The sequence below is a fragment of the Hylobates moloch genome, unplaced genomic scaffold, assembly GCF_009828535.3.
Source record: "Hylobates moloch isolate HMO894 unplaced genomic scaffold, HMol_V3 SCAFFOLD_2, whole genome shotgun sequence".
NCBI lineage: Eukaryota > Metazoa > Chordata > Mammalia > Primates > Hylobatidae > Hylobates > Hylobates moloch.
In genome coordinates this window covers 104,029,515-104,046,595 of record NW_026652277.1, presented here as the reverse complement: position 1 = coordinate 104,046,595, position 17,081 = coordinate 104,029,515, and positions in this window count along the sequence as shown.

Below are 17,081 nucleotides of genomic sequence, written 5' to 3'. Positions count from 1 at the left end.
CAAAAAAGAGAATTTCAGACCAATATCCTTGATGAATATTGATGCAAAAATCCTCAATAAAATACTGGCAAACCGAATCCAGCAGCACATCAAAAAGCTTATCCACTATGATCAAGTGGGCTTCATCCCTGTGATGCAAGGCTGGTTCAACATATGCAAATCAATAAATGTAATCTAGCATATAAACAGAACCAAAGACAAAAACCACACGATTATCTCAATAGATGCAGAAAAGGCCTTTGACAAAATTCAGCAACACTTCATGCTAAAAACTCTCAATAAATTAGGTATTGATGGGATGTATCTCAAAATAATAAGAGCTATCTATGACAAACCCACAGCCAATATCATACTGAATGGGCAAAAACTGGAAGCATTCTCTTTGAAAACTGGCACAAGACAGAGATGCCCTCTCTCACCACTCCTATTCCACATAGTGCTGGAAGTTCTGGCCAGGGCAATCAGGCAGGAGAAGGAAATAAAGGGTATTCGATTAGGAAAAGAGGAAGTCAAATTATCCCTGTTTGCAGATGACATGATTGTATGTCTAGAAAACCCCATTGTCTCAGCCCAATATCTCCTTAAGCTGATTAGCAACTTCAGCAAAGTCTCAGGATACAAAATCAATGTACAAAAATCACAAGCATTCTTGTACACCAATCACAGACAAACAGAGAGCCAAATCATGAGTGAACTCCCATTCACAATTGCTTCAAACAGAATAAAATACCTAGGAATTCAACTTACAAGGGATGTGAAGGACCTCTTCAAGGACAACTACAAACAATTGCTCAATGAAATAAAAGAGGATACAAACAAACGGAAGAACATTCCATGCTCATGGGTTGGAAGAATCAATATTGTGAAAATGGCCATACTGCCCAAGGTAATTTATAGACTCAATGCCATCCCCATCAAGCTACCAATGACTTTCTTCACAGAATTGGAAAAAACTACTTTAAAGTTCATATGGAACCAAAAAAGAGCCCACATCGCTAAGTCAATCCTAAGCCAAAAGAACAAAGCTGGAGGCATCACGCTGCCTGACTTCAAGCTATACTACAAGGCTACAGTAACCAAAACAGCATGGTACTGGTACCACAACAGAGACATAGATCAATGGAACAGAACAGAGCCCTCAGAAATAATGCCACATATCTACAACTATCTGATCTTTGACAAACCTGAAAAAAACAAGAAATGGGGAAAGGATTCCCTACTTAATAAATGGTGCCAGGCCGGGCGCGGTGGCTCACGCTTGTAATCCCAGCACTTTGGGAGGCCGAGGCGGGCGGATCACGAGGTCAGGAGATCGAGACCACGGTGAAACCCCGTCTCTACTAAAAATACAAAAAAATTAGCCGGGCGTGGTGGCGGGCGCCTGTAGTCCCAGCTACTTGGAGAGGCTGAGGCAGGAGAATGGCGTGAACCCGGGAGGTGGAGCTTGCAGTGAGCCGAGATCGCGCCACTGCACTCCAGCCTGGGTGACAGAGCGAGACTCCGTCTCAAAAAAAAAAAAAATAAATAAATAAAAAAAATAAAAATAAAAAAAAAATAAATGGTGCCAGGAAAACTGGCTAGCCATATGTAGAAAGCTGAAACTGGATCCCCTCCTTACACCTTATACAAAAATTAATTCAAGATGGATTAAAGACTTAAATGTTAGACCTAAAACAATTGAAATCCTACAAGAAAACCTAGGCAATACCATTCAGGACATAGGCATGGGCAAGGACTTCATGTCTAAAACACCAAAAGCAATGGCTACAAAAGCCAAAATTGACAAATGGGATCTAATTAAACTAAAGAGCTTCTGCACAGCAAAAGAAACTACCATCAGAGTGAACAGGCAACCTACAAAATGGGAGAAAATTTTTGCAACCTACTCATCTGACAAAGGGCTAATATCCAGAATCTACAATGAACTCAAACAAATTTACAAGAAAAAAACAAAGAACCCCATCAAAAAGTGGGCAAAGGACATGAACAGACACATCTCAGAAGAAGACATTTATGCAGCCAAAAAACAAATGAAAAAATACTCATGATCACTTGCCATCAGAGAAATGCAAATCAAAACCACAGTGAGATACCATCTCACACCAGTTAAAATGGCCAACATTAAAAAGTCAGGAAACAACAGGTGCTGGAGAGGATGTGGAGAAATAGCAACATTTTTACACTGTTAGTGGGACTGTAAACTAGTTCAACCACTGTGGAAGTCAGTGTGGCGATTCCTCATGGATATCGAACTAGAAATACCATTTGACCCAGCCATCCCATTACTGAGTATATACCCAAAGGACTATAAATCATGCTGCTATAAAGACACATGCACACATATGTTTATTGCGGCACTATTCACAATAGCAAAGACTTGGAACCAACCCAAATGTCCAACAACGATAGACTGGATTAAGAAAATGTGGCACATATACGCCATGGAATACTATGCAGCCATAAAAAATGATGAGTTCATGTCCTTTGTAGGGACTTGGATGAAACTGGAAATCATCATTCTCAGTAAACTATCACATGGACAAAAAACCAAACACCTCATGTTCTCACTCATAGGTGGGAATTGAACAATGAGAACACATGGACACAGGAAGGGGAACATCACACTCCGGGGACTGTTGTGTGGTTGGCGGAGGGGGGAGGGACAGCATTAGGAGATACACCTAATGCTAAATGACGAGTTAATGGGTGCAGCACACCAACATGTCACATGGATACATATAAAACAAACCTGCATATTGTGCACATGTACCCTAAAACCTAAAGTATAATAATAAAAAAAAAAGGAGCCTATGGAGAATTGCTCCCAACAATCATTTTAAGGAATAGTTTATTTGCTATATATATTAACTATCCAAACAATTTTAGAAGCTCAATTTGTGAAAGTTTATTTTAAAGAAAGGACCTGGGTCATCATAAGTTAGCAGAGCCACAAATTAGTAGCAGATTGGCTGGACAAACAAGATTACATAATTTGCTTTGTCTCTGGAAAATAATATTTTTAACTTTCTTTAACTGCATGTTTAAAAAATTTCCCTATGAATAAAAAATGCACTGTTTCAAAGAGATTTATACATCTCTGTTATAAGGGAGAATTTTCTCTTAAAGCTAAAGTTTGAGAAAAATAATGATTCAATGCTGCTAAATCTCTCTCTCTTTCTTAGGAACATTGTCTTCACTTGGTTACCAGGACAACCAACTCTCACCTGGATTTACTTCTGCTGCTCTGGCTGCTTGTTCTCAGTTTCCTGGGTGGTTCCTGCCCTTCACCCTGACTTCCTAACTTTAGAGTGGCCCAGGGCTCAGTTCTGGACCTCTTCCCTTCTCTATTTACCTTACTTTCTTGGTGCTTCATCACCCTCTTGTGCTGTTGTTTTATGCCTCTGGCCTAGCTTGCTCTTCTGTCCAGGCTTACATGTTCCACTGTCCAACTGCCTACAAAACAACTCCCTTGGATGTCTAACAGACATCTTAAACTTGAAATGTCCAAAGCTGAACTTCTGATTGTCACCTAATCTTTTCCATACACAGCCTTCTCATCTCAGTCAGTGGCAACTCCAGCCTTCTGGTTGCTCAGGCCTCAAAACTTGGAGTCATCCTTGTCGTCTCACTTTCTTTCACATCCTATATCTGGTCCATCAACAAACCAGTCTTTTCTTTCTCTGGAATATTCCAGAATCTACTTCTTACCTCATCTACTGCAACTACTTCAGCACAAACCAGCTTAAATTGTTATCTTCTGTCACGAGGATTAATACAAAAGCATCCCTGCTGACCTCCCTGCTTCCACCTTCATCTCTTAGTGTCTATTCTCTACACAGCTAGCTGTCCTGATCCTGTTAAAATATAAGCCAGATCATGTCTCCCCTCTGTTAAAAACCTTCCAGAGGATTCGATTCCAATGTCCCTTAGGACACATAATCTATAAAACCCTGGATGACCTGACCTCCCATTATCTTCCCAGCCAAATCTGCTACAATTGTCTCTTATATTCCCTTGGCTCCAGCTACACTGGCCTCTTTCACATCATCATTGATACTAGACATGATCTCCCCTGAGGACATTTACACCAGCTGTCCTCTCTCCCTGGAGCTCTCTTCCTCCACATGGTTACTCCTCCATCTCCTTTGCCTCCTTCTAGTTGTTTAACAATGGCATGAGATGAGGCTACCTACCCCATTGGTCTAATATAGACTGCAACTGCTGCCTTCACACCACCACTCAATCTCCCAGTCCACTCAATTTCCTTCCTCAGTATATATCCCCTTCTAACACACTATAAAATGTACTTATTTATTATGACCACATATTATACTATATAATTATTATACTATGTAATTATCATTAGTATATAATATTATGGCTATACATTATACTATATAATTTACTTATTATAACTTTTGCTCATTGTCTGTCTACCCCAGCTAAAATGTAAGTTCCATCATGGTGAGGAGTTTTTCTGTTGTTTATATATAGCACCAGTAACTAGAACACTTCCTGGAACATACAAGTGAACACAGAGGTACACAAAAAATATGAACAAATTTATTAGCTTCCACATTTGATGAACTAAGAGATTAACTATCTATATAACATTTAATGTTATACTTTTAATATAATTTTATGGCAGAACAATTTTCATATGTAAGCTCATATCCAAAAGATATTTTCAAAAATGTGAATAGACTTAAATGAGAAGATATATGTTGTCATGTTTTTCATATTAAAAAGATTTGAAATATATATATTTCAAATATATACATTAGTGGAATTGATAGCTAAATTGTCATATGTCCCTTTGATATAGGAATTGAAACTATATTTACAAAGATTGAAACGTAATAAAACTGTAAAAAACTAGAATAAAATATAATATTTTTTCAAATTTCTGTATGAAAAAGTTTGTCCTAAATTATAAACCAAAGAAAGAAACTAGAAGGAAAATATTCAATGGAATTTATTACATAAAATTGAAATTTTTTTCTATGAAAATTTAAAATACATATTTTAAAAACAAACACTGAAAAAAATCAACAACTGGGAAAAGTATTTGCTCTAAATATCACAAAGAACTATATCCATAGAATATTTCTGTCTTTATCTGTTTATATTGGTAGTATTTAACAGAGAGAACCACTCCCTCCTTGAAGCATTTATTGGCTTGGCTAGGAGGACGTTGTTCTGTTGGTCGTCTTCCTACCTCACCAGCTATTTGTTCTTAATCTCCTTTGCTGGTTCCTTTTCACATTCCCTACTTCTGAATTTTGGAAAGCCCCAAGACTCAGTCATTTAGGTTTTTCTCTTCCCAACTGACATTCACTTTTTACATAATAAAATCCAGTCTCACTGCTATAAAACATCACCTGATTGCTGACATCTTCCAAATTTATATCTCCAGCCTACTCCTCCTTTAACTCGGACTCATGCCCTCAACACTGTACTTATTATCTTCACTGTAATGTCTAACAGACAGCTCAGTTTCAACAGGGGTAAACCCAAATTTTTGCTCTCACTTTCTCAATCTGCTCCTCCTCTAGTATTCCCCATTTGATAAATGTCAACTCACTCTTCCAGTTGCTCAGGTCAATCTTGGAGTTATCCTTTTCCTCTCTCTTTCTCCCCACCCTCTAATCCATTTTTAAATCCTACTAGCTCTACAATCAAAATAGACCCTGACACGAAGCTATCTCATGACCTCTACTGCTTCTATATGGGTCCAGAGATGAGAAAGCATCTCTTGCCTGGATTACTGCAATAGCCTCTTTAAGTGGTCTCCTACTTTCACCCTTTTCCTTCTCTATTTCCAATTCAGAATCCTGAATTATCATTTTAAAATATATCAGATTATAATATTAAAAACCCTGCAATGGCTTTTCATCAAAGTCAGAGTGAAAGCCAAAATCCTACTGTAGCTAACAAGGTACTGTATAAGGTAGTTAAACAGAATTCATGCCTAGAAATGGTCATGCCTCTTCTGCTGAGCCATTAGTGTGGGTGGTTGAGTCAGTGTAGTTAGGAGTTGAACTGGGTTTTGTTGTCACTAAGGTTACTTTCAGGGCATTTCTTCAAATTCCTCTCATGTAACCTTTGTTCAGGGTGGGGGTGCCAGAGGATTTTTCCAATATTCCTGCTCCACCCTCAGTTTTAGGTGAACCAAGGCCTCTGAGAGGGTCTCTCTCTTTCTCTCTTTGTGCCTTCCCCAAAGATAGTCTGCTGTTGTTTGTTACTTCTTGGTGCTTGTCAGCCTGGTTGGGGGTGGGAAATCTCTGTTACCTGATCTCGGGGTAGTGCTTTCCTTTAGTGACCCTCCCCTTCTTCAGCAGAAGAAGGCCTCTCCATATCTGGGCTCCTACTACGTGGGTAGAAGGTTTACTCCTCTCCCTGCCTTCCCAATAGTGGATCTTCCACCAGAGCCTTGGGATAACGGCCTTCGCTATCCTTACCCAAGCTGGATAAGAATTTATTCCTTCGAAATAAGGAAACAGGGAAAATTTCATGTTTCTCACAGTGGTTACTGCCCTCATTTCTGGCCAACACCACGGACAGTGCATGTCTTTAGTTGCCCTGTCCACCCACCCTGTTCTTTCTCTTGAACACCCAGCAAGTCCGTGAAGAAGAGCCTGCAAGGGGGCACAAATGCCCCTCTGTCTTCAGCTCAGAGGAATTCCATAATTTCATGCTGACCCACATTCAGCCTTTAACAATTTGACACAAATCTCGGCTTAATGCTTCTAACACCTGCACTTGTAGGGAAGGAAGCCTTGTCTTCCCTGCTTGCTCTCACAGGTGGGACAGTGCTAGTGTCCTGTCACTCCAGGGAGGTGCACTGCTGTCCCTACATTCTTGGCCAGTGAGTTGCCTATGACTTCAGCTCTTATGGTTTTAAGAAAAGATATTATTTTGTAAATTATACAGGTTTTTCTTATTATTTTTTCATTATTAGGAGTGATGTTCTTTCCAGCTTTCTAGATCCTAGTGAAAGACAAAAGTCCCACCCAGATTTATCTTAAGGAATTTATCTTAAGAAAACAATGAGAAGTACATACAATGATATTTATTTGAAGTGATGCATTTTGATATATTTTTAAATTAAGTAAAATTAGAAAAACTCACCAACTTTGGCTTTAGTCAGCATAAATAATAGTAGCCACTGAAACAAACAAGCTTCACTTCCTGGAGGCTTCACACAATAACATTTATTTCTTAGTCACACCAGAATTTGATGCAGGCTGAGGGACTTTCTTGTGTGGCTCTCCTCCAAGTGGTGACTTTGAGGGATGTCTTTCTATATAAAACTCTACTGTCTGAGTCCTTCTGCTTCTGCAGAGAAAGAAAAGAAAAGAAAGAAAAGAAAAATAAAAAGAAAAAGAAAAGAAAGGAAAAGAAAAGAAAAGGAGACTGAAAGGTATATTTTAGGGGCGAGGCCTGATATTCCTGGCCCAGATTTCATTGACCATCAGTCAGTTATATGACATCAGTCTAACTGCAAGAGAGGTTTGAAAATATCATCTTTCTGGGTACCTAGGAAGAGGAAATGGGACTGATGATCATCTAACTAGTCTATGCCACAGTGTCATCATAGAAAAAAAAAGTTAAATTATGCCACATTTATATATTGGAATATTATCTATTCTTTAAAATTGTGCTTTTGTAACAATCCTAATGCTGATGGAAAACTCTTAAGACATAACATTAAATGAGAAAAAATATAAATTATAAGATACACAATGATTCCAATTATTGTGTATATGTACATACACATATACATTTATTCCAATAAAAAGACTAAGAGAATATTCACATAATTCATTGGCTTTCCTTTAATCTTTATTTTCTATAATTGCTATTGATTATAGGTGATTTTTTCCCTATAACATCTATATTTTCTATATTTTTACAATAAGCTTGTATGATTTGATGATAAAATTAACTATTGTTTATTTTAGGGTATAATTTAGAAAAAATATATCAGGAGTTTTTTGAGAAAACTAGGGCATTGAAACTGCAGGGAGCAAGTTTTTGCAGCAACTTCATGAATAGTACATATTTTATATTCACAGCCTGCAAATAATTATCATTTTCATAGTATGACTAATTTGATTAGCTAATCTTGATCTAAAGACAACACCTGTGCTTCTAAAAGTGAAATACTAGTTACTATAGATACCATCTTCTAAAAGTGCCTTTTAAGTTATTATTAAATGAGGTCCTAGTAAAATAATAAAATGTTTCAATTAATAACAAATCTGGATAATTAATGGCTAATATGAGTAAATGAAAATGCATGGAATCATGTAAAGATACTCTTTTCCCATTTAGCTTTTCATACTGAATTGGGCACTAAGTCATCTTTCCTCTAACTTCTTAATTTGTATAGAGGCAATGCGTCCTGTCCTTTCCCACCCCAGCTGTTTGTATTTACCTTTACTGATACTCTCTGCTTAGTCACCTCCTTCCCAGCCTTCCTTTCTCAAAACTACTATGAAGTTGATTTTTTTCCAAAACGCAATTCTGATCCTGGGTAGGAGTAGAGCTGAGAAATAGGGAGACCTCATGCTTGCACGGCACATGGGAAAAGACTCCAGGGCAGGGTGAGCACTTGGCCCAGAGTGTGTGCTCAGTGAACAGCAAGATTGAAAAATCTGACCACAGGATCCTGTAGGGAGGCTGTCTGTGCTGCAGGATAGGGTTCCTGCTAGGGTGCTGAAGGAGATGAGAGCAGACAGGAAAGGCAAGCCAGGCATATGAATTTGAAGCTGTGGCTAAAAGTTTTGGTTTGATATGTAGAGCAAAAGTGAGAAGCTACTCAAGGATTCTGAGCACTGCAGTGACAAGAATAGAAAATTAGATCTATTTTCTCTCCCCAATTTTCCTGATACAACAATGAGAGCTATTGTCCACTTTTAGAAGATTTGGATGAAAGCAGGCATTCGAATTTTCTCTTAGGCTGTTAGCTCACTTCATTTAATATTTAGCCATATTAGTAATATCTAAGAAGTGTGCATATGCTGCTTTTTGTTATTACTTTTTACTATTTAAATAAATTCACTCTTTACAACTAAATGATTGGTTTAAGTTTACTGTGAGCTAAAAAAAATCTGGCAATGATGATTACTTCCTGGTTCTACCCTCTGTGATGGCAGATAAGGAGCTCTTTCACCCATCCTTTGTAACCCCAGGGCCATGCCCACAGGAATGTTCTTCCCCATTCTCTCTCTTGCTATGTTTCTGATAGGCAGATAAGAACCCTGTGACTCAAAAGGGGATCTACAAAAGAAATACTCTATAAAAAATAAAAGCCATTAGGATTTAAATATATTACCCCCTTTTATGTAACAGAAATTTTAAAAAATATTAATAGCTATGATAAAATGTTCCATTTCTCTAGTTAATATTACTACAGAAAAGTAGAATTCAAAGTCAGGAAATGAAACAGCAAAAAGGTTGTAATTTGATAAACGAGAAGAAGCAATTGTAGCTCCCACTTTCCAGAGCACCAGCAGTCTTACCTTTTTGCCCTCTTTCCATCACAAGCACGAAAAATCTTCACAAATTTTGCATGCTTTTCACCACTGTACATCTAATTACCTTCTCATGAACAATTATTTAAAGGGAGATGTTTCATAGCATAAAAACAATACGTCTAAAATATAAGACCTGAAAAGGAAGGTCTACAAAACCATATTGGTAGAGGAGAAACACTAGTTTATAATAGTTCCCCCACTATGGTCCCTGAACCTGATCCGTGGTCTCATTTTCAGGCCTTTGTTTAGGCTCATAGTAAGAAGTGGGGTGCAAGATTTTGAAACAAGTTTCACTTGCACCCAAAAAGCTGGTGGATGGCTGTTTGAGTATGTACAGATTGGTAAATAAAGAGCTTCATGAGAGTGGAAAAAAAATAAGAGGTTTAGAAGCAGCAGCTCTCTGCTAAAGAGACCAAAATAGAACCAAATTCTCTTGTTCTATATGTTTCTGTGTATGATTTGCCTGAAATTAGGATCTATTTTCCCTTCCTTTTCTGGAGAGAAGCTGCTCTTGTCCAGAAGTCCCTTCACACTAGGCTTTTAGGTAGCTCTCCTAAACAACAGGGGGAAACAACCAGTCAGGCCTTTCTGAGGCCTCTGGCCTCTGTGAGAAGTGGCATCACCAAAGGTGAACTTGAGGCAGGTAAAGATATAGCTAGCCATCTAGTTTGAGAATTCTAAAAATGGCATCGTGAACCACATATGCATGCCCACAAACATACTCACATGCTTGCTATATCCCTAAAATGCTGTCCCCACCACATCACCTTCCTGCTACCATCTTGCTTTAAGTCAGTGAATTTTGTTAGGCCTAAAGCAGGGGTAGAGAGCTCCATGAAGCAAAGAGAACATGAGAATGACAGTGAGGAAACCTGGGTAATCATACCCACTGTGTACCTTCCAAGCTTTGCGAGCTAAGGCATACCCTCCTGGGCGTTGGTTTCCTTGAGTATACAATGAGAGAATTGTATCACGTTATCTCTAAGGCTCTTTTCACTCTAGGGTTGCATTATTCCACACTATCTCATTATATTCTCCCCTGGCAGGTTGAAAAGTGGAGGGTTTAGTGGAGACCACACTGGGTTGGAAGTAAAGAGCCCACCTGGGTCCTAGTCCTGGATCTGCTACTTAGCAGTTGAGCATCGAAGTCAAGTCACTGAATCTGTTCTTACTGTAGGGCAATCATAGGGATCATATGAAATAACATTCATCCATTAGTCAGCTTGTAGTACATAACAAACCACACCAAAATTTAGTGGCTTAAAAAATTACAATTACTTTTCATGATTCTGTGCATTAGCTGGGTGATTTTTCTAATCTGATCTGGTACAACTGGTCTCTAAAATCTGCAAGTGGTTTGGCTGGGGCTAGGTGGTCCAAGATGGCTTTACTCACATGTCTGGCAGGTGGCAGCCTAGTTGTTTGAGAGGCTTAGCTGAGATTTTTCATCTCTGCTCCATGTGTCTCTCATCCTCCAGGAGCCTGGCCTGGCCTTCATCACATGGTGGTCTCAGGGTTCCCAGGGGCAGAAGAAAGCCCCAGATGTACAGGTGTTTTTAAACCTCTGCATGCATCACATTTGCAAATGTCCCATTGGCTAAAGCAAGGCATACAGCTAAGCCCAGAGTCAAGGGAAACACTAGATGAGAAGAGTTTCAGAGAATTTATGTCCATTTTGCAATTAACCAAAGTAAACTGAAAAGAGCTTTGAAAGTTACGGAATTAATCATAAATTGTTTATGTTTTACTTGTAAATATTTGGCTTAATTTTTTCCAGCGTTAAAAATATCTTTGTTCCTGCATTATCCACTAAGAGTTCTTTATAAGCTGTCAAAAATGCCTTGACTGATTGATTTATCTGAATAATCCATTGTCACTGAAGTCACCAACTGGGCCCTAAGATGTGAGGAAGAAGAGGTAAAGGAAAGATAGGAGAGTGAAGGTACATGGTCAATGTGAGAGCACCAGGATCCAGGGCAACGTAAGCATCCAAAATAGGCCACATGCTGCCAAAACACACTGGTTTCACAGTCTTTCCAGGCTGGCCCTGGTAGTGAGGGTGGCGGAATTCAAGTAACTGCAGGGTACTGATGGGAGCTGTGCCATAAAGATCTGCATAAAGGAAAAGATATCCTATAAATGATTCAGGTAGGTCAGAGCATGAGTTATGGTGTGACAAAAGCTGATAGGAAACAAGGACTGGAAATAAGAAGTAAGTGAGCTGGAAAATCTGACCTGACTTATAGGAGAGTTCCTATAATGGCATTCATCTGCTGGACACTGTCAAGGGGAGTTAGCTGATCAGCCAATGGACCCAAATGGAGTGTGGAGTTGGTGGGTCCTGAACAGTCAGGATGATTAAAAGCAAACATTGATGCCAAAGTTCTAAGCTAGTCATAGCATAATTGCAGTTAATAGCTGAGGGCGTTGGGAGGAACATTCCCTCCCGAGATGACTGGCAAGAGCTAGGCAAAATCTAGCACCATAGGAAACTAGATGGAATCCAGAGCAGTTTCTAAAGATATAAAGTGTGGCTGTATTGAATGGAACTAAGTCTCACCCAACAGCTTGAGCCAGTAGAGCAAAGACTGGGGAAAGATGAGACTAGGATCGATGGCAGCAGACACTCAGGACTCACTTCAGGAACACTGAGTTTGTGCCAGTACTAATCATTTTGGATCCACCTACTGCTGACAGGCTTCTTGCCCACCTCAGGACTGACTCAGTTGTTGGATGGGTCTGCACCTTAAAGCAGAAAGGGTTGGTGACACTCAGCTGACAGGAGCTGAGAGCCCTTCTGCCTTTATCTCAGATCTGCTTACCTACTACAAATCAGACAGAGTTGCAGCTCTGAGCACTGACTATGGAGACAGGCCTGAGTGGAAAGGCCAGTTTTATTATTCACTACTCATGTGACATGGGCACTTTTATTCCCTTGTCCATCAACCAGCTTCTGTAAAATATAGATTATAATCATACCTACTGTGAAGGATGCTGAGAAATTTAATTAGTTGAGTTAATTGACATGGAGGGCATAGAACAGTGCCAGGCCCATGGTAAGTGTTACATAGTTACCATGATGAGTCTGCCTTCCCTCTGCTAAGAATTTCCACTTACTATGGGACTTAAGAAAAGAGGAAGATCAGATTTCCTACACTTAGAGTTCCCAGCAACTTTGTCCTTTCAAACGGTGTGGCCATCCAATTTTAATTAATATTAAGCAGGTTTGGCTAGAGACTCTGAAAAGGGAAGTATTTAGCTTTTACTGAAGGTTTTTCTTTGTATTTGGCAGTTCTAGCCAAGTCTGTTTATCACTAAAGCAGGGAAAAAAATGCAAGCATGACTTTATGATTACACTTGGAGGAACCTTCTGATGTCTCCTTCTGGAAGGAAATTGGTCAAGGGCAACAGAGTGCCTATGAATGAGGGAACATAACAGACATTAAAATATAGGGTACAAAATGGAAAATTATATAATATAGTTCAATATTAAGAGGCAAAGAGTGACATTTACATAATTTCATAAGCTTTGTCCCCCAACTGTTTTCTGAAAATTGTATACTCCTCACCTATGCTTCCCCCTGAAGAGAAATATATCTTTAGCAGCTGTATACAAGTGATCAAATAAAGCAAGATATTTAGAGCCTCCCATTAAAAGACAGCATCTGCTGTGCATCAGCCCCTGAATCTTCATCAGAAAAATCTCTGTCTTTTCTGTTTCTATACAGTCCAAGGGGACTATCTTGAGTATTACTATCAGCCATGTATTCTCAAAATAAGACTTCTCAGTGGTCAGCTGTAGCAAGGGGCTATAAAGAGAAGTTCAGGGAGTAAGGAGGTGAGGGATGGTCACACACAGGCTTTAGATACCACCCTGGATGTGTATGACAACATAGTTGTATGATTTTCACTCTGCCCCACAGCATCTAGAGATAAAAGAGGTGTCATTTCTTCCCTGGAGAAATAAAATCAGAGAATAGTACAATACAGAATAACACCTCAGAGCACTGTACTACCTTAAAATGTGCAAAGAACTTGCCTGTACATTTTATCACTTAGTCCTCAAGATCTGTGACTTTCTGAATTGATACCTACATTTGACAGATGAGAGACTTGAAACTTATGAAAGATCATTGACTTGCTCAAGGTCATAATGCTAGCTAACAGTTGATGATTGGACTCATGGTAGGTCTATGGGTTTTTTTCCAATCCCCTGCCCCGTGGGTCACTCCCTAAATCACCTTTACATTTGGTCTACTTTCTTGGTTTGGGGAAAGAGAGTCCAGTCAAAGTCCAGTTTGGCTGGAATAAAGGCTCATGTTGAGATTCCAGGAAAAGAAAACAATGTAAGTATAGTGTTACTGTGTGTGTGTGGTGCAGGTGGTGGGTAGGGGTCAGACATGGTGGTTCCTGAACTTGGATTCCCCAGATGTAATTAGTTCTAAAAGCCTGACAATGAGCCAGTATCACCCACTCAACTATGGGAAATGCAAGTAGCCCCTCAAATCTCAAATTTCTGTAGAAATTTGAGGTCTATTCTATATAGAAATTTAAAATAGCCATTTGCATTTCCCATAGTTGAGTGGGTGATATTTCAGGATAAACCACAAAAAGAGTCCTTCTAAGTTTCTCTGTGCTTTCTTTCCTTTACCACTGGAAGCTATGTAGTAGCTCTATTACATTTACTTCAAATACAAGTTACAGAAAACCTTATCCACTCACATTCTATTGTGTGATCTTCTATAACTTAAAAAAATGAATTATTTAGCCACAGAGAGAGTGAAGTCTATTTATTCCCTATTCATAAAATACAAACTATCACTCTTCAAAACTGTAATGCAACATTCAAATTGTGTGCTTTGTTAATGAAGTGATGGTCAACCGTATCCTTGCAGGTTTCCCAGCCATAGGCAAATATGGGCTAGGTTTCTCAGATGCACATTAGGACAACCATGCCTATTAGCGCCATCTACTGCTTTTCTAAGGACACCACCTGCTCTGCAGAGCTTGTGTTCTTCCAGCAGAAGTCAATCTGTCAAAGACACAGACACTGGTGAATCCATTCTCTGAGTCTCCAATGAGCCATGCCTTTTCAAAGAAAAAGGCCTTTGATTATGTGTCCCGATTCTCTCACTCAATATGATCAACAAGAAATTTTCAAAGGTCTAAATCTCCTTTTCCTGAAAAATCATGAAGAGAAATAGAGCCATCTGGTGTTAATGCAGGATGGGGTTTTTGTAGGTTATCTCATTCAATTACCTCATTTAATAAATGAATGAAGTAAACCTAAATAAGTAGTTACAGCAATTTAGATGATAAAAGATAAGTGATTAGGAGTCATTCTTTGTACAGAAGAGTACTAGATTAACATGGTGCTTCAGAAAAATGAATAAGGCAATAAAACAATTGGGGTGAAATAGTGAAGTATTAAAATTCAAGGTAAAGTAACGACAGCCATAGTTGTTGTGAAGGAAGTAGGAATGTACACGAAAGTGTGAATCCACAACACATATCATGGAACATGCCTCAGCTTTGTGTGGATAACTGGAAGGAGGGTGCTGGTATATTTGGGAATTTTTTGTCTGTTACTTGAAGAAATTTTATTTTTAAATTTTGTGGATACATAGTAGATGGATATATTCATAAGGTACATGAGATATTTTGATACAGACATCCAATGCCTGTTGTGCTATCTTATTCATTCTTTCTAACTGTATTTGTATGTCCATTAACCATCTGCGTGTCCTCCTCCACTATTCTTCCCAGCCTCTAGTAACCACCATTCTACTCTCTATCTCCATGAGTTCAATTGTTTTAATTTTTAGCTCCCACAAATAAGTGAAAACAAGTGAAGTTTATCTTTCTATACCTGGTTTATTTCACTTATCATAATGACTTCCAGTTCCATCCATGTTGTTGCAAATGACAGAAACTCATTCATTTGTGTGGCTGAATAGTACTCCATTGTATATATGTACTACCCTTTGTTATCCATTTATCTGTTGATGCATACATAGGTTGTTTCCAAATCTTGGCTATTGTGAATAGTGTTGCACTAAACACAGGAATGCAGGTATCTCTTCAATGTACTTATTTCCTTTCTTTTGGGTATACATCTAGCAGCGGGATTGCTGAATGATGTAGTAGTTCTATGTTTAGTTTTTTTGAGGAACTTCCAAACTGTTCTTCACAGTGGCTGTACAAATTTCCATTCCCACCAACAGTGTACAGGGTTCCATTTTCTCCACAACCTCACCAATATTCATGATTGCCTATCTTTTGGATAAATGCCATTTTAACTACAGTGAGATGATATGTCATTGTACTTATCATTTGTATTTCTTTGATGATGAATGATGTTGAGCACTTTTTCATATACCTGCTTGTTGTTTTATGTCTTCTTTAGAGAAATATCTATTCAGATTTTTTGCCCACTAATTATCAGATTATTAGATTTTTGTCTAATGGACTTGATTGGGCAGCTTACATATTCTGGTTTTTTATCCTTTCTCAGGTGGATAGTTTGCAAATACTTTCTTCCATTCTGTGGTCTCTTCACTTTGTTGATTGTACCCTTTGCTTTAAAAAAAACTGTTTATATTTATTTATTTACTTATTATTTTTTTTGAGACAGAGTCTCACTCTGTTGTCCAGGCTGGAGTACAGTGGCATGATCTTGACTCACTGCAACCTCTGCCTCCAGGGTTCAAGTGATTCTTCTGTCTTAGCTTCCTGAGTAGTTAGGACTACAGGCACATGCCACCACACCTGGCTAACTTTTGTATTTTTAGTAGAGATGGGGATTTTACCATATTGGCTAGGCTGGCCTCAAACTACTTAACTCAAATGACCCACCAGCCTTGGCCTCCCAAGGTGCTGGGATTACAAGCATGAGACACCTTACACAACTGCTCTGCAGCAGCTTTTTAACTTGATGTGATTAATCTGTCCATTTATGCTTTGGTTGCCTGTGCTTGTGGTGTATTATTAAATGAATCCTTGCTCAGACCAATGCCCTTGAGAATTTCCCAATGTTTTGGGAATTTCATTGTTTGAGGAATTAGATTTAAGTCTTTAATTCATTTTAATTTTTTTAATATGGTGAGAGATTGAGGTCTTAGTTTCTGATATGGTTTGGCTGTGTCCCCACTCAAATCTCATCTTGAATTTTAGCTCCCATAATTCCCACACATTGTGGGAGGGACCTGGTGGGAGAAAATTGGATCATGGGTATGGTTTCTCTCATACTGTTCTCATGGTAGTGAATAAGTCTCATGAGATATGATGGTTTTATAAGGGAAAACCCCTCTCACTTCGTTCTCATTCTCTTCTCTTGTCTGCCACCAGGTGAGATGTGCCTTTCACTTTCCATCATGATTGTGAGGCCTCCCCAGTCACGTAGAACTCTGAGTCCATTAAACCTCTTTTTCTTTATAATTTACCCAGTCTTGGCTCTGTCGTTTATCAGCAGCATGAAAACAGACTAATACAGTACATTGGTGCTGGTAGAGTGGGGTGCTGGTGCAAAGATATCAAAAA